The 24,062-nt window shown below is 37.4% G+C and overlaps 1 pseudogene; it reads right to left on the bottom strand.

Annotated features, from left to right (window-relative positions):
- Nucleotides 1-11,177: 11,177 nt before the first annotated feature.
- LOC133236919 (olfactory receptor 5J3-like) lies at nucleotides 11,178-23,540 on the bottom strand (annotated as a pseudogene).
- Nucleotides 23,541-24,062: the final 522 nt, after the last annotated feature.

The raw sequence follows: 24,062 nt of genomic DNA, 5'->3' as shown, positions 1-24,062 counted from the left end.
GCCCCATCTATTTCTCATGAAGTGGTGGGACCAGATGCTTACTAATTACCGTCCTAAGCCTAAACACCTTTGTCTCATCAATCCCTCACAAATTACCACTTTCTTGCCTAAAATGAATAAAAGCTTTCTGTTTTGGTCACTTTGAATCTCATCATTTTTTTAGGGGACTTCCATATGTAGAAAAGTAAATTTGTTTTTCTCCTATTACTCTGTCTTATGTTCATTTAACCATTAGGCTAGTCATAACTTAGAAGAAAGGAAAATTATTCTGAAGCCACACACACACACAATTATTGAAATAAGGGTGACTGACATGTCGTTGAGGAAAAGGTCTCAGACCATGACTAATGAATAAAGCAATATGTAAGATTGTCATATCTATAAATGAGAAATGAAGGCAATCTTTAAAAATGGAAGAAACTGGATCAGCAATGAGAAAGAGATGAAAATCATTAGTGGAAAATTTTTTTAAAATTTCATTAAGCATCTCTTTTCATGGGAGGAGAATGCAGATTTTTTGTATCCATAAAGCATAGTACTAAAATAAATTCTGATAAATTTCTGACAGTGATCAATTTTGTGAAAAGAAGTAAGTGTTAAAAGCTCAACCCTTGCTAAAGCTGTTGTGCATCCATAGGGGAAAATACAGAACTAGAGCTCTAATTAACCATGTTCTTATAACATTAAAATATAAAAGCTGAAGCTTTAGAGACTTAAGTCCCAACAGTTGCCAGACAGAAATAAAAAACAACCTGCCTATGGTACATGTACCAGAATGAAAAGACTGAAGACTTGTTCATTGCAGGTAGGTTTCTAAATGGATAAATTTAAAGAATACAGAAAGTGGCAGAGAGACTTGCTTTTGTAGAAAAGTGAAGAAGTACTGAAAATTTTCAAATGAGTCATTTTATACTTGCTTGCTCAATTATATAAACACTGTAATGTAATAACTAAACAAAGATACTTACTTGTTAAACCTGTGTGATTTTGACAAACTTCATTTATAATTTGTAAAAGAATATTAAATATTTTAGTTTTTTTCTATTTTAATCAAGTGTTTATTTTTCTGGGCTCCAAAATCACTGCAGATGGTGATTGCAGCCATGAAATTAAAAGACGCTTATTCCTTGGAAGGAAAGTTATGACCAACCTAGACAGCATATTAAAAAGCAGAGACATTACTTTGCCAACAAAGTTCCATCTAGTCAAAGCTATGGTTTTTCCAGTAGTCATGTATGGATGTAAGAGTTGGACTATAAAGAAAGCTGAGCACCAAAGAACTGATGCTTTTGAACTGTGGTGTTGGACAAGACTGTTGAGAATCCCTTGGACTGCAAGGAGTTCCAACAAGTCCATCCTAAAGGAGATCAGTCCTGAGTGTTCATTGGAAAGACTGATGTTGAAGCTGAAACTCCAATACTTTGGCCACCTGATGCAAGGAGCTGACTCACTGGAAAAAATCCTGATGCTGTGAAAGATTGAGGACAAGAGGAGAAGGGGATGACAGAGGATGAGATGTTGGATGGCATCACTGACTCGATGGACATGGGTCTGAGTGGACTCTGGGAGTTGGTGATGGACAGGGAGGTCTGGCGTGCTGCAGTTCATGGGATCGCAAAGAGTTGGACACGTCCGAGTGACTGAACTGACTGAACTCAACTGAATGGAATCAAGGTCGATATGCAAACCATTTTTCACTGCCGCAAATAATATCATTGTACAGGTAAACTTGCTCTTGTCTTTAGTAGATATAACATATTACAACTACCAATATGTATAAATCCAAGTCCATAACACAATATTTATGATATCCAAATGCTATAATTCTTTATTGTTATTTAGTCTCTAAGTCATGTCCAACTCTTTGCCACCCCATGGGTGGTATCCCACCAGGATCCTCTGTCCATGGAATTTTCCTGGCAAAAATACTGGAGTGGGTTGCCATTTCCTTCTCCAAGGGATCTTTCCCACCCAAGATTCTTTACCTCTGAACCACCTGGGAAATCCACCATAATACTTAAGCCTGCTGCTGCTGCTAAGTCACTTCAGTCATGTCCGACTCTGTGTGACCCTAGACAGCAGCCCACCAGACTCCCCTGTCCCTGAGATTCTCCAGGCAAGAATACTGGAGTGGGTTGCCATTTCCTTCTCCAATGCATGAAAGTGAAAAGTGAAAGTGAAGTCGCTCAGTCGTGTCCAACTCTTAGTGACCCCATAGACTGCAGCCCACCAGGTCCCTCCGTCCATGGGATTTTCCAGACAAGAGTACTGGAGTGGGTTCCTTTGCCTTCTCCAAATACTTAGGCCTAGAAAGAATAAAAGTCAGACCACATCCCAATTTTCTTATATCAACAGTGCATACACATGCAACTCCACTCTTTGAATATTCTGAAAGAACAGAGGAGAATATTTGTGACATTGTATATAACATAATTTATTGTGTAGAATGTAAGACTGGGGCAGGGAATTCAAGAAACATCAACTCTAAACCAGAGAGAGGCAGATTTCAGAAATACTGAAGAATAGGGATCAAAAAAAAAAAAAAAAAAAAAAAAACAATAAACCAATATTACAGTTTCTGGGGGATTGGGATGGAGACATCATTAATATATGAATATTTCTGCGTATGTGGGACTGAGGACATAGGAGCATTTTTACCAAACATCTTACATATCTGATCTATTGGTGAGTAGATTATGTAGATTCTAGTTAATTACAGCCGAACGACTCATGCAGGAAATCTACTGCCTCTCCTGCCTCAGTGTCACCTGTCTTACCAGGAGCTCTATGTTAAGTCCCAAACATTCTTCATAATGTCCCCTGAGCAACAGCTCAGTGTTAGGGGAGTGCTGTCCAGCATATAACTTATGGAGACACATCAACCTTCTTCAGTTCCCTCCCTGCTCTGGTTAACTGACACCTGTTAGTGGATATGGGACTTCCCCGGAGGTTCAGTGGTAAAGGATCTGCCTGCCAATGCAGGAGACTGAGGTTCAATGCCTGGATAGGGAATATCCCCTGAGAAGGAAATGGCAACCAACTCCAGTATTCTTACCTGGAAAATCCCATGGACAGGGAAGCCTGGTCCATGGGATCACAAAAGAATCAGACATGACTTAGCAACTAAACAACAACAACAGTAAGAATGAACACTGGATACAGAAAAAAAAAAAAAAAAAAGACCTATGGGGACACAAGAGCATGTTATAGCCAGGAAAATGGAAAGCTCTGCCTGTTCCATAATTGTACATGATGAGAAATAACAAAAGGGACACATCCATTATTTACACCACTCATTAACTATTCTTCTCTATTTCAGGATAAAGCAATATTTCTGCAATACTGAAAAGAGCAACAATCTTGTCAGAATATGTGGGTTATCTGGACCAATTAATTTAAGAATTATTGCCTCAAATCTGAGGACATCAATTTCTTAATATAAGTAAAAGTAGCAAAATAGGCATACACACTAATAAGGCTGACATGGAAATAATTTAGATGAAAGAATGCCACAAATAGTACAGTGCTATGCAAATGTAAGTGATATCATCATTATTATTATTGATTTATACTAAAATAGATAAATTTTCAGGGAGTCAGTTTGCCTCACATAGTCCTAGCATTATCTCTTTTCTTAATTACTGAAATACAGAAAGGACCAGCAACTAAAATACTAAGATAGTAAGATGATGTTATCCTCTACTTCCATCTCCCCTTACATAATCAGGGATTCCCAGATGTGAGTGATGGCTGCAGAGAACTGAACTGTGTTTCCAGAGTTCGTACTGTTAGGACTTTCTGGCAGATGGAATGTGCAGCAGGCACTCTTCATTCTCTTCCTGCTGGTTTACGGCATAGCTGTGCTTGCCAATGTAGGGATGGTCCTGCTAATCAAGGTGGACCCTAGACTCCACACATCCATGTCTTATTTCCTGAGCAATTTGTGCTTCTGTGATGCTCACTGCTCCTCCACTGTCTATCCCAGTATGTTGGCTGATTTCTCATCTGAGCTAAAGAAGATTTCATTTAATTTGTGTGCTGTTCAGATGTATTGTTTTGGGACCTTTGCAGATGTGGAATGTCTTATGATCACTATGTAGCCATTTGTAATCCACTTCTTTATGCAGTTGTCATGTCCAGGAGATTCTGTACCCAGCTTGTAGTTTTTGTGTACTTAGAACCTTTGATCTATCCAGCAGTTTTTACCTGTTGCACAATTCAGTTGTCATTCTGCAATTCCAATGTCATCAATCATTTTTTTCTGTAACTTCCCACCCTTATTAGTCCTCTTTTCGTCAGATACAACCATCAATGAGATTGTGATGTTCCCTTATAGCAGCTGTGTTCTGGGTTGCAGTATCATCATGGTCTTCGTCTCCTACAGCTACATCATAACAACAATCCTTAGAATGAACTCAGCCAAGGGGAGATGCAAAGCCTTCTCTACATGTGCCTCCCAGTTAACCACTGTGGCTATATTTCATGGCATGCTCCTGCTCATGTATCTCAGACCCAGCTCCAGTTACTCTATGGACACAGACAAAATGGCCTCTGTCTTCCACACAGTTTTCATCCCAGTGTTAAATCCACTGATCTACAGTTTAAGAAACAAGGATGTGAAAACTGCACTGAAAAGAGCAATTGTCACTAAATTACATTTTTACTCAAAATGATTTATTTACAGATTTTGATAGCTAATGTTCAGGTACTTTGAGTCTGGTAATCTCACCAATACAACTTCTAGATATTTTCTATCGCTTATCTTTATGCCTAAAATGAATGTAGGGGTCAGAAATTATTTATCTTCATTGTCTCTCTAAACTAAGGAAGAATAGTAATGGGTTCACTTTGCTATTTTTTAGAAAAGATATATTATATCTCTTCTCTGTTCATGTGTATGCTTCAGAGAGAGATCATGGGCAGAGCAATCCTTCTTCCCATACCAATTCAACTTGTGGTCCAAATATTCCAATAATTTTTTTTAAAACAATGGTATTAATAAACTTTCTCCCTCAAAAGTGAGAGTTAGTGGGTTAAAAGGCTTGTTTTTGTCTTTCTTGTGTAATAGTGACGTATGTTCCATCATGACATTTAGTAGTACTTAAGTAATAAAAATAAATAAAGAAAGAAAGAAAAGAAAAACCTCCTACCTTAACTCAAAGTTTCATTGATGCAAAAATGAGTTTTGCCAATTTTTGAAATTAAAAAAAATCTATTTTTAATAGTTTATTTCAGAATATCTATTGTAGACAAAATTCACTTATGCTTCTGTCTTTTGGCATAGATTAAATATATATCAGAGGCAGGGATCATTGGATGTAGAGAATTTCTCAATCTTCTATTCTTCGTCATTCTGCCCTTATTACATCAGTGGGAACAACTTTATAGTAACTACATGAATGGGAGTTGGGGACAATGTACCAGGACCTTCTCTAAAGCTCACTAGAAAAGAAGACTCCATCTCTTTTCATGTGCTCATAGCATTATTCTTCTTAAAATTAGGGAAAAAAACACCTGGTTAATACAATTGCAGTTGTAAAGGAATGGTTATTAAAAAATTTGTGTTCAATGGGGAAAAAAGTAGTATTTGCATTAGTACTCCATTTGTAAGTACTTATATTCTCTCTCTGTATTCATGAAATAAACAGGAACTGTATTCTTAACAATTTAAATAGTGGTGATTGCCAAGTAGATGGATACTAAGTAATTCTCACTTTGTAACACTAAAGTACTTCAGGTTGTTCTCACAGTAATAAATTAGCAGTTAATCCATTTATGAAACACGTAACATTATATCAGGTTGTCATGACCACTCATTTTATTTTACATCATCAAAAATGAACATGAAATCACTCTTTTCTGATTCCAAGAGGATGGGATAATGAGTTATACAAGGTTTTCAATTTAATTTCTTTTATAATTCTATGTATCTCATTAGGCATAAAAAGTGCTGAATATTATGTACTTTAAAATATCATAAGAATAAAGCAACACATTAAAACATAATGATCAGCAGGTTATTTGCTTTCAATTACTGATTGAATTGAGTTTTAACACAAAAGTATATATTACTCTAAAATATTTTATTTTATATTCCAGATAATATATTTGCTGTTCATAGAATATTTCACATATCAGGAAATTAATTACAGTCCAACTCCTTTCACATTCAATTTACTTTAATAAAAACATACTAAACATACTCATGTCTATAAAAATTAAACCTTTTTGTATTGCATAAAATTAGATTCAATGACTATCTTTGACATATATGTTTAAGATAAAGAGACATCTCTTAATCTCTTTACCGTTGTTTTTTTTAAAACTCTTTTCTTTAAAGACTGCTTTAATAGGATTTGCTGGTTCTGTTTGTGTTTAATTTTAAGAAAATTATCAAGCAGTAAACACTCAATGTTCTGTCTGATTGACGTTTTTAAAGTATGAAAACATAGTGTATATATCTGTGCCTGTGTATGTGTGATAATTCTTCTGGATGTATTAATACTCACTACATCAATAAGTCTGTGGCTTGATCTTAAGGGGCAGCAAATGTAACCTAGTTTGAGTTCACCTTCTTCAGCGTTCTATGAACTGAAAAAACAGTAACGGAATTGGGTCTGAATTTGTATTTCAGCTTGCTAGCAATGTGACCTACAACAAATCACTTTTTCTCTTTGGGATATAGTGTCTACTCTGCTAAAAGATGGGCTTAGACAGAATAATCTTTCTTGTCTATTCCTGCTACCACATTCTGTAGCTACATTGGTATTAACCTATCAAGGCAACAGCTGATTCTATTGGTGTGTGTGTTTTTTTTCTCTTTAAGCATATTCATTACAATAGAATATGTGATATCTCTAGGCCAGTTAGACCTTGGATGAAAGTGGCAATCATAAGATAGTTAGCATGTGTTTCAGGAGTCCTAATGCCATCAAGCTGGACCCATTAAACCATTATTTCATTCTGCATTTTTTAAATGGGTAATCAAATGTATTAGTCATGAGGAAAAAAAATACTCAGTAGCTAAAATTAAAGTGAAAGATATCACTGATATTGATGTTTAATAACCAGAGGATTCAAAATGATAGTGTGTTAGTGGAGGTGGGGATTGACATATGTCATAGACAATTATATGATGATATAAAAGCACTGTTGATACTTATTTATTTATTTTATTTTTAAACTTTACAATATTGTATTAGTTTTGCCAAATATCGAAATGAATCTGCCACAGGGATACCTGTGTTCCCCATCCTGAACCCCCTCCCTCCTCCCTCCCCATACCCTCCCTCTGGGTCGTCCCAGTGCACCAGCCCCAAGCATCCAGTATCGTGCATCGAACCTGGACTGGCGACTCGTTTCATACATGATATTATACATGTTTCAATGCCATTCTCCCAAATCTCCCCACCCTCTCCCACAGAGTCCATAAGACTGATCTATACATCAGTGTCTCTTTTGCTGTTTCGTACACAGGGTTATTGTTACCATCTTTCTAAATTCCATATATATGCGTTAGTATACTGTATTGGTGTTTTTTTTTCTGGCTTACTTCACTCTGTATAATAGGCTCCAGTTTCATCCACCTCATTAGAACTGATTCAAATGTATTCTTTTTAATGGCTGAGTAATACTCCATTGTGTATATGTACCACCGCTTTCTTATCCATTCATCTGCTGATGGGCATCTAGGTTGCTTCCATGTCCTGGCTATTATAAACAGTGCTGCAATGAACATTGGGGTACACGTGTCTCTTTCCCTTCTGGTTTCCTCAGTGTGTATGCCCAGCAGTGGGATTGCTGGGTCATAAGGCAGTTCTGTTTCCAGTTTTTTAAGGAATCTCCACACTGTTCTCCATAGTGGCTGTACTAGTTTGCATTCCCACCAACAGTGTAAGAGGGTTCCCTTTTCTCCACACCCTCTCCAGCATTTATTGCTTGTAGACTTTTGGATCGCAGCCATTCTGACTGGCGTGAAATGCTACCTCATAGTGGTTTTGATTTGCATTTCTCTGATAATGAGTGATGTTGAGCATCTTTTCATGTGTTTGTTAGCCATCTGTATGTCTTCTTTGGAGAAATGTCTATTTAGTTCTTTGGCCCGTTTTTTGATTGGGTCATTTATTTTTCTGGAGTTGAGCTGTAGGAGTTGCTTGTATATTTCTGAGATTAGTTGTTTGTCAGTTGCCTCATTTGCTATTATTTTCTCCCATTCTGAAGGCTGCTTTTTCACCTTGCTAATAGTTTCCTTTGTTGTGCAGAAGGTTTTAATTTTAACTAGGTCCCATTTGTTTATTTTTGCTTTTATTTCCAATATTCTGGGAGGTGGGTCATAGAGGATCCTGCTCTGATTTATGTCGGAGAGTGTTTTGCCTATGTTTTCCTCTAGGAGTTTTATAGTTTCTGGTCTTACGTTGAGATCTTTAATCCACTTTGAGTTTATTTTTGTGTATGGTGTTACAAAGTGTTCTAGTTTCATTCTTTTACAAGTGGTTGACCAGTTTTCCCAGCACCACTTGTTAAAGAGATTGTCTTTAATCCATTGTATATTCTTGCCTCCTTTGTCAAAGATAAGGTGTCCATATGTGCGTGGATTTATCTCTGGGCTTTCTATTTAGTTCCATTGATCAATATTTCTGTCTTTGTGCCAGTACCATACTGTCTTGATAACTGTGGCTTTGTAATAGAGCCTGAATTCAGGTAGGTTGATTACTCCAGTTCCATTCTTCTTTCTCAAGATTGCTTTGGCTATTTGAGGTTTTTTGTATTTCCATACAAATTGTGAAATTATTTGTTCTAGCTCTGTGAAGAATACCGTTGGTAGCTTGATAGGGATTGCATTGAATCTATAAATTGCTTTGGGTAGTATACTCATTTTCACTATATTGATTCTTCCAATCCATGAACATGGTATAATAGATCTCCATCTATTAGTGTCCTCTTTGACTTTTCACCAGTGTTTTATAGTTTTCTATATATAGGTCATTAGTTTCTTTAGGTAGATATATTCCTAAGTATTTTATTCTTTCCGTTGCAATGGTGAATGGAATTGTTTCCTTAATTTCTCTTTCTGTTTTCTCTTTATTAGTGTATAGGAATGCAAGGGATTTCTGTGTGTTGATTTTATATCCTGCAACTTTACTATAATCATTGATTAGTTCTAGTAATTTTCTGGTGGAGTCGTTAGGGTTTTCTAAGTAGAGGATCATGTCATCTGCAAACAGTGAGAGTTTCACTTCTTCTTTTCCAATTTGGATTCCTTTTATTTCTTTTTCTGCTCTGATTGCTGTGGCCAAAACTTCCAAAACTATGTTGAACAGTAATGGTGAAAGTGGGCACCCTTGTCTTGTTCCTGACTTTAGGGGAAATGTTTTCAATTTTTCACCATTGAGGATAATGTTTGCTGTGGGTTTGTCATATATAGCTTTTATTATGTTGAGGTATGTTCCTTCTATTCCTGCTTTCTGGAGAGTTCTTATCATAAATGGATGTTGAATTTTGTCAAAGGCTTTCTCTCCATCTATTGAGATAATCATATGGTTTTTATTTTTCAATTTGTTAATGTGGTGTATTACATTGATTGATTTGTGGATATTGAAGAATCCTTGCATCCCTGGGATAAAGCCCACTTGGTCATGGTGTATGATCTTTTTAATGTGTTGTTGGATTCTGATTGCTAGAATTTTGTTAAGGATTTTTGCATCTATGGTAATCAGTGATATTGGCCTGTAGTTTTCTTTTTTTGTGGGATCTTTGTCAGGTTTTGGTATTAGGGTGATGGTGGCCTCATAGAATGAGTTTGGAAGTTTACCTTCCTCTGCAATTTTCTGGAAGAGTTTGAGCAGGATAGGTGTTAGCTCTTCTCTAAATTTTTGGTAGAATTCAGCTGTGAAGCCATCTGGACCGGGGCTTTTGTTTGCTGGAAGATTTTTGATTACAGTTTCAATTTCCGTGCTTGTGATGGGTCTGTTAAGATTTTCTATTTCTTCCTGGTCCAGTTTTGGAAAGTTGTACTTTTCTAAGAATTTGTCCATTTCTTCCACGTTGTCCATTTTATTGGCATATGATTGCTGATAGTAGTCTCTTTTGATTCTTTGTATTTCTGTGTTGTCTGTTGTGATCTCTCCATTTTCGTTTCTAATTTTATTGATTTGATTTTTCTCCCTTTGTTTCTTGATGAGTCTGGCTAATGGTTTGTCAATTTTATTTATCCTTTCAAAGAACCAGCTTTCAGTTTTGTTGATTTTTGCTATGGTCTCTTTTGTTTCTTTTGCATTTATTTCTGCTCTAATTTTTAAGATTTCTTTCCTTCTACTAATCCTGGGGTTCTTCATTTCTTCCTTTTCTAGTTGCTTTAGGTGTAGAGTTAGGTTATTTATTTGACTTTTTTCTTATTTCTTGAGGTGTGCCTGTATTGCTATGAACTTTCCCCTTAGGACTGCTTTTACCGTGTCCCACAGGTTTTGGGTTGTTGTGTTTTCATTTTCATTAGTTTCTATGCAAATTTTGATTTCTTTTTTGATTTCTTCGGTGATTTGTTGGTTATTCAGCAGCATGTTGTTCAGCCTCCATATGTTGGAGTTTTTAATAGTTTTTCTCCTGTAATTGAGATCTAATCTTACTGCATTGTGGTCAGAAAAGATGCTTGGAATGATTTCAATTTTTTTTGAATTTACCAAGGCTAGCTTTATGGCCCAGGATGTGATCTATCCTGGAGAAGGTTCCATGTGTGCTTGAGAAAAAGGTGAAATTCATTGTTTTGGGATGAAATGTCCTATAGATATCAATTAGGTCTAACTGGTCTATTGTATCATTTAAGGTTTGTGTTTTCTTGTTAATTTTCTGTTTAGTTGATCTATCCATAGGTGTGAGTGGGGTATTAAAATCTCCCACTATTATTGTGTTATTGTTAATTTCTCCTTTCATACTTGTTAGCATTTGTCTTACATATTGCGGTGCTCCCGTGTTGGGTACATATATATTTATAATTGTTATATCTTCTTCTTGGATTGATCCTTTGATCATTATGTAGTGACCTTCTTTGTCTCTTTTCACCGCCTTTGTTTTAAAGTCTATTTTATCTGATATGAGTATTGCTACTCCTGCTTTCTTTTGGTCCCTATTTGCATGGAAAATCTTTTTCCAGCCCTTCATTTTCTGTCTGTATGTGTCCTCTGTTTTGAGGTGGGTCTCTTGTAGACAACATATGTAGGGGTCTTGTTTTTGTATCCATTCAGCCAGTCTTTGTCTTTTGGTTGGGGCATTCAACCCATTTACGTTTAAGGTAATTACTGATAAGTATGATCCCGTTGCCATTTATTTTATTGTTTTGGGTTCGAATTTATACACCCTTTTTGTGTTTCCTTTCCAGAGAATATCCTTTAGTATTTGTTGGAGAGCTGGTTTGGTGGTGCAGAATTCTCTCAGCTTTTGCTTGTCTGAAAAGCTTTTGATTTCTCCTTCATACTTGAATGAAATCCTTCCTGGGTACAATAATCTGGGGTGTAGGTTATTTTCTTTCATCATTTTAAGTATGTCTTGCCATTCCCTCCTGGCTTGAAGAGTTTCTATTGAAAGATCAGCTGTTATCCTTATGGGAATTCCCTTGTGTGTTATTTGTTGTTTTTCCCTTGCTACTTTTAATATTTGTTCGTTGTGTTTGATCTTTGTTAATTTGATTAATATGTTTCTTGGGGTGTTTTGCCTTGGGTTTATCCTGTTTGGGACTTTCTGGGTTTCTTGGACTTGGGTGATTATTTCCTTCCCCATTTTAGGGAAGTTTTCCACTATTATCTCCTCAAGTATTCTCTCATGGTCTTTCTTTTTGTCTTCTTCTTCTGGAACCCCTATGATTCGAATGTTGTAGCGTTTAATGTTGTCCTGGAGGTCTCTGAGATTGTCCTCATTTCTTTTAATTCGTTTTTCTTTTATCCTCTCTGATTCATTTATTTCTACCATTCTATCTTCTAATTCACTAATCCTATCTTCTGCCTCTGTTATTCTACTATTTGTTGCCTCCAGAGTGTTTTTAATTTCATTTATTGCATTATTCATTATATATTGACTCTTTTTTATTTCTTCTAGGTCCTTGTTAAACCTTTCTTGCATCTTCTCAATCCTTGTCTCCAGGCTATTTATCTGTGATTCCATTTTAGTTTCAAGATTTTGGATCAATTTCACTATCATTATTCGGAATTCTTTATCAGGTAGATTCCCTATCTCTTCCTCTTTGGTTTGGTGGGCATTTATCCTGTTCCTTTATCTGCTGAGTATTCCTCTGTCTCTTCATCTTGTTTAAATTGCTGAGTTTGGGGTGTCCTTTCTGTATTCTGGCAGTTTGTGGAGTTCTCTTTATTGTGGCTTTTCTTCGCTGTGTGTGGGTTTGTACAGGTGGCTTGTCAAGGTTTCCTGGTTAGGGAAGCTTGTGTCGGTGTCTGGTGGGAGTAATGAGTTATGAGATGTCTATGTTTTTGGGGTGACTTTGGGCAGCTTGTATCTTGAAGCACAGGGCTGTGCTCCTTTGTTGCTGGAGAATTTGCCTGGTATGTCTTGCCCTGGAACTTGTTGGCCCTTGTTTGGTGCTTGGTTTCAGTGTCGGTATGGAGGCGTTTGATGAGCTCCTGTCTATTAATGTTCCTTGGAGTCAGGAGTTCCCTGGAGTCAGGGTTTGGACTTAAGCCTTCTGCTTCCAGTTATTGGTCTTATTTTTACAGTAGTTTCAAAACTTCTCCTTCTATACAGCACCTTTGATAAAACATCTACGTTAAAGATGAAAATTTTCTCTACTGTGAGGGTCACTCAGAGAGGTTCACAGCATTACATGGAGAAGAGAAGAGGGAGGTGGGAGTTAGAGGTGACCCAATTGAGATGAGGTGGAATCAATAGTGGAGAGAGTGGGGTAGCCAGTAGTCACTTCCTTATGTGCACTCCACAACTGGACCACTCAGAGATGTTCACGGAGTTATACAGAGAAGAGAAGAAGGAGCAAGGAGACAGAGGTGGCCAGAAGGATAAAAGGGGGAATGAAAAGGAGGGAGACAGATCCAGCCAGTAATCAGTTCCCTAAGTGTTCTCCACCGTCTGGAACACACAGAAACTCACAGAGTTGGGTAGAGTAGAGAGGGGTTAGGGAGGAGACACAGGCGACCTGGTGGAGAAAAAGGAGAGTCCAGAGGGAGGGAGAGCAGTCAAGACAGTAATCTCGCTCCCTAGTGAAAAATGGGTCCTGAGGATTGGGTTCTTAAAGGTACAAATTTGGTAACAAATACATAAAAGCAAAAATTAAAAATCTAGAGTAGAGTCTGGAATTTCAAAAATATGATGTTAAAGAAAAGAAGAAGGAAAAGAAAGAGAGAAAAAAACGAACAAAGAAAAACAAACAAGGTCGCGAAAATTATAAAGAAAATACAGGTACAAAATTGATATCTAATACCAAAAAGCAAAAATTAAAAATCTGGAGTAGAGTCTGGAATTTCAAAAATACAATGTTAAAAAAAAGGAAGAAGAGACATAAAGAGAGAAAACAATGAAACAAACAAAAACAAACAATGTCACAAAAATTATAAAGAAAACACAGGTACAAAATTAATATCAAATACCAAAAAGCATAAATTAAAAATCTAGAGTAGAGTTTGGAATTTCAGATATACAATGTTATATAAAAGAAGAGAAAGAAACATAATAAAAAGAAAAGTCACAGAAATTATTTAAAAAACTATAGGTACAAGATTGATAACATATACCAAAAAGCTAAAATTAAAGAACTAGAGTAGAGTTTGGAATTTCAAAAATACAATGTTAAAGAAAAGAAGAAAAGAAGAAGAAGAAGAAAAAAAAAACAAGGTCCAAAAAATTATAAAATATATATATATATATGAAGTTTGCTGAAGAAGAAAAAAATAGGGTCTTTTTTTTTTTTTTTTCAAAGTAATAGGTTATAAAAGTGAAAATTAAAGGAACAATAGAGGACTTAAAAAAATTTTTTTTCCTAAAAATTAAAAAAAAAAAAGAAAGAAAGAAAGAATGATCGTAAAAATAGTAAAAATATATCTAGGACTTTTTCTGGTTTTGTTGTGAGTACTGTGGGTTCAGTTCATTTTTGGCTAGTTCCTTGGTCTGACTTATATTTCTCAAGATCTATAGGCCCCTTCCTATGTAGTCCGTATAACCACGGGGTTTTAATCTATTGCCTGTAGCTTCCAAGGCGTTTCCCTCTGTTATAACTTCTGTTTGCTGGTCTCTTCAGTGTCTGGTTACTGCCCTGACACAAAGGGGACGGTGGGGGAAACTTTTTTTTTTTTTTAGGCTCACTTGTTCAGTCGCGCTGTGGGGAGCTAGGAAGGGATGCTGCAAACAAATAACACTGGCGTACGCTCGCAGTGCCTCAGCCACACTGGGTCTGCCCCCGCTCATGGCGCGTGTAGCCTCTCTGCCCACACTGCTCGGGCTCTAGGTTGTTCCGCCGGGAACAATCTGAGGCCGGCCCTGGGCTGCATGCACCTCCCAGGTCCAAGCCGCTCAGGTTCAGGCACTCGGGTAGTCCTCAGAGGCGCAGACTCAGTTGGGCCTGTGTTTTGTGCTCTTCCCAGGTCCGAGCAGCTCAGGTGATGAGGTGTTTGGCGAGTGCCAATGCTGCGACTTATCGCCTCCCCATCACTCGGTTATCTGGGTGTAAAACTGGCACACCTTCTCAGGCAAATGTTGACTGTCCAGACCCCCAAGAAGTTTTAGTTAGCAAAGAAGCCTGCTTACAGTTTTATAGATAATGTCTCTCTGGGGCTGCGATTGCCCCCTTCTGGCTCTGGCTACCTGTCACGGGAGGGGGAAGGTCTGCAGCCGGCTATCTCTGTTCAGTCCTTTGTTCCGTGCGCGGGCCTGTCGGTGTCTTAGGTTGGGGCTGGCTTTTCGCGTGGTAGATATCCCACAGTCTGGTTTGCTAGCCCAAATTATTTCACTCAGATAGTGCTCAGGGTATTCAGGCCAGATTCTTACTCTGAGCGATGCAGCCCGCACCGCGCCTCCCTGCCCAGCCCCCACTTGCTAATGGCGTGTGCAGGCGTCTGCTCTGCTTCTCCGCTGGGGGAGTTACCTTAGGGCTCGCAATCTGCGAGTTTTAATTGTTGATTTATTTTTTCTCCCTGTTACGTTGCCCTCTGTGCTTCCAAAGCTCGGCACAGATTCGGCAGTGAGAAGGTTTCTTGGTGTTTGGAAACTTCTCTCTTTTTAAGACTCCCTTCCTGGGACGGAGCTCCATCCTTCCCTCTTTTGTCTCTTTTTTTTGTCTTTTATATTTTTTCCCTACCTCCTTTCGAAGAGTTGGGTTGCTTTTCTGGGTGCCTGATGTCCTCTGCCGGCATTCAGTAGTTGTTTTGTGGAATTTACTCGACGTTTAAACGCTCTTTTGATGAATTTGTGGGGGAGAAGGTGTTCTCCCTGTCCTACTCCTCCGCCATCTTGGCTCCTCCCCTTATCCTTTCTTAAGAAAGAAATTTTCTGCTAATCATTTTCCTCAAGGCATTTTTTACATATTTGTTCCTAAGGCTGTAAATTAAGGGATTTAACATAGGTACAATCAATGTATAGAACACAGAGGTCACTTTATCAATAGCCATTGAATGGACAGTGCCAGGGCACAAATAAATGAAGATCAGGGTACCATGGTAGATAGAGACCACGGTCAGATGGGAAGCACAAGTGGAAAATCCTTTTCTTCTTCCCTCTGCAGAACCTGTTTTAAGAATGGGTGCTAAGATGAGGATATAAGAGAGGAGAACTATTAGAAGGCAGAGGGCTTCCACTAAACTAGCAAAGACCACCAGTACAATGTCATGGATGTAAGTGTCAGTGCAGGACAGAGAGAAGAGAGGGGAGGTGTCACAAAAGAAATGGTTAATTTCACTGGAGCAGAAAGACAGGTGAAATATATTTGTGGTGTGGACGATTGAAGTCATGGTGCCTCCCAGAAATGCTCCAATTGCAAGCTGGCAACAAATCCTCTTGGACATAATAATGGTGTAAAGCAGGGGTTACAGATGGCTATGTGCTGGTCATAAGCCATGACAGTCAAGAGAAAAGACTCTATGTCCTCCAAATAGCAGAAGAAATATAACTGTGCAGCACAGCCATTGTAAGAAATGGTCTTCTTATCAGAAATTAAGCCCACAAGTAACTTGGGGGCAATGACTGAAGAGTAGCAGGCGTCTACGAAAGACAAGATGCGGAGAAAAAAGTACATAGGGGTGTGCAAAGGGGGACTGGCTGTGATTAATAAAACCATCCCAAGGTTGCGCAACAGGGTAACAGAGTAGATGGACAAAAACACAGCAGAAAGAGCACTCTGCAGTTCTGGGTGGTCACTGACTCCCAAGAGAAAGAACTGTGTCTTCACAGAGCTGTTCTCCACCTGCATTCTCTGCAGGGTTTGTGGAGGTTGGAATTTTGACAGGGTACTGATGTTTATAATAACCTGAAGAGTCAGAGAAAAAATAAATATGAAAATGGCTAAAGTAATTAGAACATTAATTCTAAATCCACGGGCATCCTGGTAACCCCTAGGCATATGAACAGTAAGCACCAAAAATGTACATATTTCCAGTTGAACTGACAACTTACCACTTCTATTTCTTAAAGCTATCATTTTCCACATTAAATGACACAGCATCAACCAGTGGGTGAACTCTAACCTCTGAACCTCTTACTTTCATTTACTCTCTCATCTTTCACCAATGTGAATGATCATGGTTAATCACATTGCATATAGCACACTCTGAGTAACTCACTTCTGTTCCACTTTGCAGTATTTTTTTACTTGCACAACAAGTTAAAGTATTTCTATTTCAGTCAAAACCTTGCCTAGTTAGAGGAGTCAAAGTACTTTATCTCTCATACATTGAGAAGCATTTTGCCTCTGAGGAAAAAAGGAACTTCTAAGAGTTGCTTGTAAAATAGAAAGAGAAAATATTCAGAATTAGTTACTGAATCAGTAACAGAATTAGTAACTGAATCCTAACTCTAATGCTCAGCAGTTACAATTCTTTAGTCAGGCCAAGTAATCACTAAGTTTAAGTTTCATCATCATTAGTATGAAAATGACAGTGCCTGTCTCATCAAATTATATGTTAAATGATTTTCTTCTACAGTTAAATATCTTTAGCATCTCATTGATTCACCGTTCTAAAGCTGGCAACATATTAATAGTAGGTAGTACATCCATTTTTTATTTTTTAGAGTATAAGCCAAGCTATGGAATCTAACTAGAGAAATTTTCATGCTTGGACAATTACTGAATTAATCCAGGCAATATAATGAGTATTCAGGAATATTTCAATGTTTAATGATAAATTGTAACAGATGTTTAAAAAGGGTCACCTACCCCCTTCTCTTAATGATGTCTGCATTCTCTTGCCATTGCACTAGTCTACAGCTCTGTAAATTGTAAATAGCCCAGAGAAACACACATGATACTTGTTTATAGACAGGTACATTGTTTTCCAGAGACAACTGATTTGCTCTGTAGTGGAAAGGCAGTTTTGTATCTATTATCAGTTTATTTGTGAATTCCTGATTTATAATATTGTGATTCTTTGAATTATCTTTTGTAACATTTATAGCATCTTAATGAATGAAATAAGTAAAATCTTTTACATGTGCACATTTTATATAAGTACAAAGTTCATATGTACATATATAGTGAAAGTGAAAGTCGCTCAGTCATGTCTGACTCTTTGTGACCCCACGGACTATAAAATCCATGGAATTCTCCAGGCCAGAATACTGCAGTGGGTAGCCTTTCCCTTCTCCAGGGGATCTTCCCAACCCAGGGATTGAACCCAGATGTCCTGTATTATAGGTGGATTCTTTATCAGCTGAGCCACCAGGGAAGCCCATATATACATATATCTATATATAGACATACATATATATACATTTTATGTCATATATAATGTGTATATATATATATATATCATACATATATAATTCTTCCTTAACAACGCACATCACACACAGCTCCTACAAGTTCAGCATTTGCATAATGTCTGATTTGAATATATTTTCATTTTCATTTTATATACTCTATCTCAGATTATGATCTAACCACATTACCAAAATCTTATCCTCCTGTTTTTTCTCAATTTGTTCCAGATTTTTAATAAAACTGAATGTCTTTTGAAACTTTTCGTACATTTAGAATTAATAGGCATAATGCAACTATTTACCAAGCTATTCTTTGGGTATAGAAAATCAAATCAACTATGTATACAATTATGATTGCAGATTCTGGATTACTTAATGTCTATTTTTCTACATTTGTTCTGTTAGCTAAATTAACAGCTTCCCAGGTCACTTGAGTAGTAAAGAATCTGTCTGCCAATGCAGGAGATGAAAGATATAAATTAGAGTAAATGTGAAAATCTGGCATGGATACATTGCCATCTTATAATTTTCAAAGTGCTTTCTCATCTAACTTAATTCTCACAGCTCTTTAAAATATGTTGGCCACCTCTACTGAAGAGGAACTGATGATTTCAACCCAGTTAACAATCCAGGATTGCATAACTTTGCAATCAAAGAGTCAGGGCCAGAGTTTGGACATTCTGGATCACTGGGCACTCTTCAATAAATACGACCTCCCCAGAAATGGAAATGTTAGAGACAGTGGTACTTAAAAGATTAGCCTAACCAAGACAGTTATTCCCCAAAACTCAATGTGCTGAATTGGATATATGGATATTAGCTTAAAGCTAGCATAAATCTTGATTTAGAGTTTGTGCTCCAACAGGTTTACATCTTTTGACACAATATCAGAGAAGATGTGCTGTGGTGGTTGAACGCATGGATGATAAATCCCGTGTGTCTGGCTCTTTCACCTCATATTTGTATGACTTCAGCAACATTTCAACAACTATATGATTTCATTTTCTGATATGTAAATTACATATTATAGTGACACTTGTCTACAGGGTAGACAATGATGAGGATTAAATGAGCTAATATGTGTATTTTCAATAGTGTTTTTCACACAGCAAATATTCAATGTGTGATGTGTGTGTGTTTAGTGTGTCCACCTCTTTGCAACCCCATGGATTGTAGCCCATGAAGCTCCTCTGTCCATGGAATTTTCCAGGCAATAATGCTGGCTTGGGCTGCCATTTCCTCCTCCAGGGGATCTTCCCAACCCAGGGATCAAACTCAAATTTCTTCTGCCCCCTGCATTGACAGGTGGATGCTATACCACTGCGCCACCTTGGAAGCTAATATTATTAAGCTATTGAGACAAGTTTGAACTTCTTGAGAAATTAATACATATTATTTTATTATCAATCAGGATTCCTTTTTCCTCTAAGCAAAGGGTTAAGCAAAGAAGGAAAGCATCACTGATCTACTAGTTAATTCATTGGAATTATACTTTTATGAAATACAGATGGCTTCCTCCTTAGAAAATATTAACTCTCCTTGAATGATAGCCCATCTGCTTTGTTCTGCAAACATAGAGACAAGATTGTCTATTGATTAAGGAGTGGAGCAATTGCCTCTCTCTGAAGGCAAGAAAAAGATACAATTATATCTTTTCTGAGCTATTCTTTCTTTTGTAATAATGAAAAATGACTATTCAAAGGTGAAAGTGAAAGTGAAAGTGAAGTGGTGTCTGACTCTTTGAGACCCTATGGACCGTAGCCTACCAAGGCTCCTCCGTCCATAGGATTCTCCAGGCAAGAGTACTGGAGTGGGTTGCCATTTTCTTCTCCAGGGGATCTTCCTGAACCAGGGATCAACTTGGGGTCTCCTGCATTGTAGGGGAAGACATCAAATAAAGAGACTTGTCTTTAGGGACAATGTTTAAATAAGTTTGAGGCTTTGACCATGAGAAACAAACACTTCTTTGCTGAGGTGTTTATCTGCCAAACCTCATATTTCTATTCACAGATGTGCAGGACCTGAAGAGAACAATTTATATAGAGAACATTAAGTGTAATAATATTTCAAGTTTATTACACACTTCAAGTCTGAAAGAAAATTTCAAGATTCAAAAAAGAAATATAAAAGCTAAATAGAACAAATGGAAAAGGAAAATAATACAGGAAATAAAAAACAGACACCATTTAGGAGCCAACTACTATGTTTCTATGTACTTGGCAGGTGAGCATGAAAACAGGATTTTGGAAGAGTTTAGCAAAATCATCTATTCTTGCAGGAATTTCTCTTTATTGATACTAGTCACTACTTTTGTTTTTTCCTACTCCCTTAAAAACATTCCTCTAACCCCACCCCATGGCACCCCACTCCAGTACTCTTGCCTTGAAAATCCCATGGATGGAGGAGCCTGGTGGGTTGCAGTCCATGGGGTCGCTAAGAGTCGGACACGACTGAGCGACTTCACTTTCACTTTTCACTTTCATGCATTGGAGAAGGAAAATGGCAACCCACTCCAGTGTTCTTGCCTGGAGAATCCCAGGGATGGGGGAGCCTGGTGGGCTGCCGTCTATGGGGTCGCACAGAGTCGGACACGACTGAAGCAACTTAGCAGCAGCAGCAGCAGCAACCCCACCCCAGTACTGTTACTTGGGTGTTGATAATTGATGGCATCAATGCAATACTGTAAGAGAAGATGGATAATATAATAAATAGATTGAGTCAGCCTTAATGGATATGTACATGCTTTAAAAAGAAATAATAGGTGATTAGAACAGTGTTAACATTTAGATTCTTAATCAGAGTCCAATATAGTGAGAATTGATTTAATATCATGTGTCAAATGTTTGGGCCTTTTTGCTGCTATTGTTTTTGTTAGACGTATCTTGATCATTTAAAACTTGTGTTACTTGGGGAATATTTATTATCAAAGTATCAGTTTCTACATGTAGAATAAATGACTATGAACTTAAAAGAACTTAAAATCCCATCAAGTTCTAATATCCTGGGATTAAGGTAAGATCACTATCTTTTTCATTCACCTTCTCTCTATACTGTGTCAGCAGTGGTTCATTTTTCACAGGAAAAGTCAATTTTGATACTTAAAAGAGAAAAATTGACCTACTGTAACATTTTTTAATTATCTGATTTGAATGGCCTTCTGTGTTTGTAGAAGAAATTTGTGCTTCCCTCAGGAAGACTGCTGTTCCCTAGGATAATTCAAGACCTTTTATATTTCTCTGAGGCTTTTGAGACTAGTTTTCTGATCTCACATCAGATCCCAGGAACACACACTGATACCCAATTCCCAGTGGGAATATGTACCTGCATAATTACAGTTCTACTGAGAAATTGTTTAAACACAAAATTAAGTGATGTCATATGTTTTTCTACACGTTAAGAATGTCTAAGGGAAACATATTATTATATTGTGGCTCACAAAATGGTATGTTATTATATGTAAAATTGTATTATGTATTTGCTATCTAATTTTATTTAACTTGCTCAAAGCAATTTATCAAACAATTAACAGGCTATACTAGAATGGTGGAATAAACTGGTATAGCCTTAAATTGGTGCAGTGATGCTCAGGCCAAAGGTGTGACAGCATCTTTGAGGAGAAAGAGCAGGAAGAGAAAGACTTTGAGTTCAGGAGCTTCTGATGACTCAGTGACAGTGGACTCTCCCACAGGAGTGCTTTCTACCATATGTCAGGTCTGGGAAACCAAATGACAAATTTTGTGTTTCTTCTGAAAAAAAAAAAAAAAAGAATAAGGGAGAAAATATGTTTATATTAACTTCAGAAAATTATAGGCATCAAACACTGTCTTCTCTTTTTTTGGCTTTATTTTTATTTTTACTGAACACTCTTTAAAATGCAATCATCAAATAATTCAATATGTTCAATATCCCAGTGGATCCCACTGACTAAAATATTAAAATTCAATTATGAGCAGAAATCAATGTAATTCCACACGTTAATCTATCAATAAATCGAGCTGATGAATTCAGTTAGGTATTCTGTTGGACCTTGAAACATAATCAGTGATCTAATTTAGAGCCTGATGGAGATCGACTCTTTCTTTGGGAAATGTTGTAAGTCTGCCAAAGTAGGGTGACAGCTTTTATGATCCTATATAATCCAAACTAATTGTTCTATTCAGTTATCAGTCACATAAATTTGCAGTAGGTTTGTACAATTCCCTTGTTGGGGAGTATGACCTATCTCTTTGAAAATAGTGGCTCATAAGGACAGTTACGTTTTGAATTGTGCAGAATATACAAAAGAGAATTTCAATATATGCTGAAGATCATCATCATTTTTACATATCAAATTAACAAAGGGATTTAATTAATTACAATAGTAGTGGTCAGTGTCAATAAGGACTGAGAAAGATGTAACTCTGGTATACATTTTTCTGGAAAGCCACTGGTAACATATTTCCCAAGTCTTAGCCTTGAAAACCATAAAAGCTATATGATCTTTTAATGAGATTTTTTTTTCTTGACAGTGAAAATGGGTCTCCCCGTCATGTCCAACTCTTTGTGACCCCATGGGCTGTAGCCTGCCAGGCTCCTCTGTACATGGAATTCTCCAGGCAAGAATATAGGAGTGGATAGCCATTCCTTTCTCCAGGAGATTTTCCCAACCCAGGGATCAAACTCAGGTCTCCCACATTGCAGGTGGACTTATTATTTGTTAGTTATTAAAAGAAATAATTTAATTACATTTTGATAAAATTGAGAAAATACTATTGCCAAAGCTACAATGTAACATTGTTTAGAATAGGGAAAGTTAACAGTAAAAAAATAGAACTTTTAAAAAAAAACTATGGGGTATCATATCTTGGGTAGAAAATTATGTTATTTAAAATTATGGTTTTGCATTTTTAAAAATATGCTTAATTAAAAAAATAAAGATATCAAATTGCACATGTAGTGTATATACGCAGATGTAAGTGAAGATGTATATATAGAGGTATGAATGCACAGAAATATCATATGTTATCACTCTCATTTGGCTCAACCCTAAAAAGATAACTCCTTTATCCATATTAAGAAAGGCAAGTAAAGACTTCCCCAAGGTCTCTCATGTACTACAGGGCAGTTTCTATGTGAGTAGGATCTACCATTCTGACATTTTCCTAAGGGAAAAAACAAATGAAAATCGAGCAATTTTATTCTCTGCCTTCCTTCCTAGCAGCAGGAGAGTTATACATGCCTTCATATATACAGTAATGAGACTGAGTCAAGTACTGGAAATCTTGCTATCCAGTATACCTGGTATATTCTCCATGCATGCATGCCAAGTCACTCAGTCATGTCCGACTCTTTGAGACCCCATGGACTGTGGCCCGTAAGGCTCCTCTGTCCATGGGATTCTCCAGGCAAGAATCCTGGAGAGGGTTGCCATGCTGTCCTCCAGGGGATCTTCCAGACCCTGCGATTGAACCCAAGTCTTTTACTTCTCTTGCACTGGCAGGTGGGTTCTTTACCACTAGTGCCACCTGGGAAGTGCATATTCTCCATACCTTGAACTAATTTCCTTAACATTGAAAATTCTCCAATTCTTTAAATTGAAAACATATCACTTTCAAACAACAAAGCAAAGCAAAGCAAAACAAATTGTAGCAACAAAAATTGAGTGATTTGCCTACTTCAGAGTTAAAACAGAAAAACCAACTTGGAAAATTTCTTTCCTTAAGTTTTAGACTAAAAAGAAGAAGCTGCTACTGCTACTGCTAAATCACCTCAGTCGTGTCCAACTCTGTGCGACCCCATAGAGGGCAGCCCACTAGGCTCCCCTGTCCCTCGGATTCTCCAGGCAAGAACACTAGAGTGGGTTGCCATTTCCTTCTCCAATCCATGAAAGTGAAAAGTGAAAGTAAAGTCTCTCAGTCGTGCCCGGCTCTTAGCGACCCCACGGACTGGAGCCTACCAGGCTCCTCCATCCATGGGATTTTCCAGGCAAGAGTACTGGAGTGGGGTGCCATTGCCTTCTCTGAAGAAGAAGCTAATCCATGATAAACCCATAGCTTCATCATTTTATGCCCTCTTTATTCTTAGTGATATTTCTTGTTCTAAAGTCTACTTTCTACTTTGTTTTATATCAATATATTCATGCATGAGATGCTTTCTGCCATTGTATATTT

Source organism: Bos javanicus, chromosome 3 (genome assembly GCF_032452875.1).
Source record: "Bos javanicus breed banteng chromosome 3, ARS-OSU_banteng_1.0, whole genome shotgun sequence".
In the NCBI taxonomy this organism is placed as follows: Eukaryota; Metazoa; Chordata; class Mammalia; order Artiodactyla; family Bovidae; genus Bos; species Bos javanicus.
This window is presented reverse-complemented; position numbering and strand designations above follow the sequence as displayed.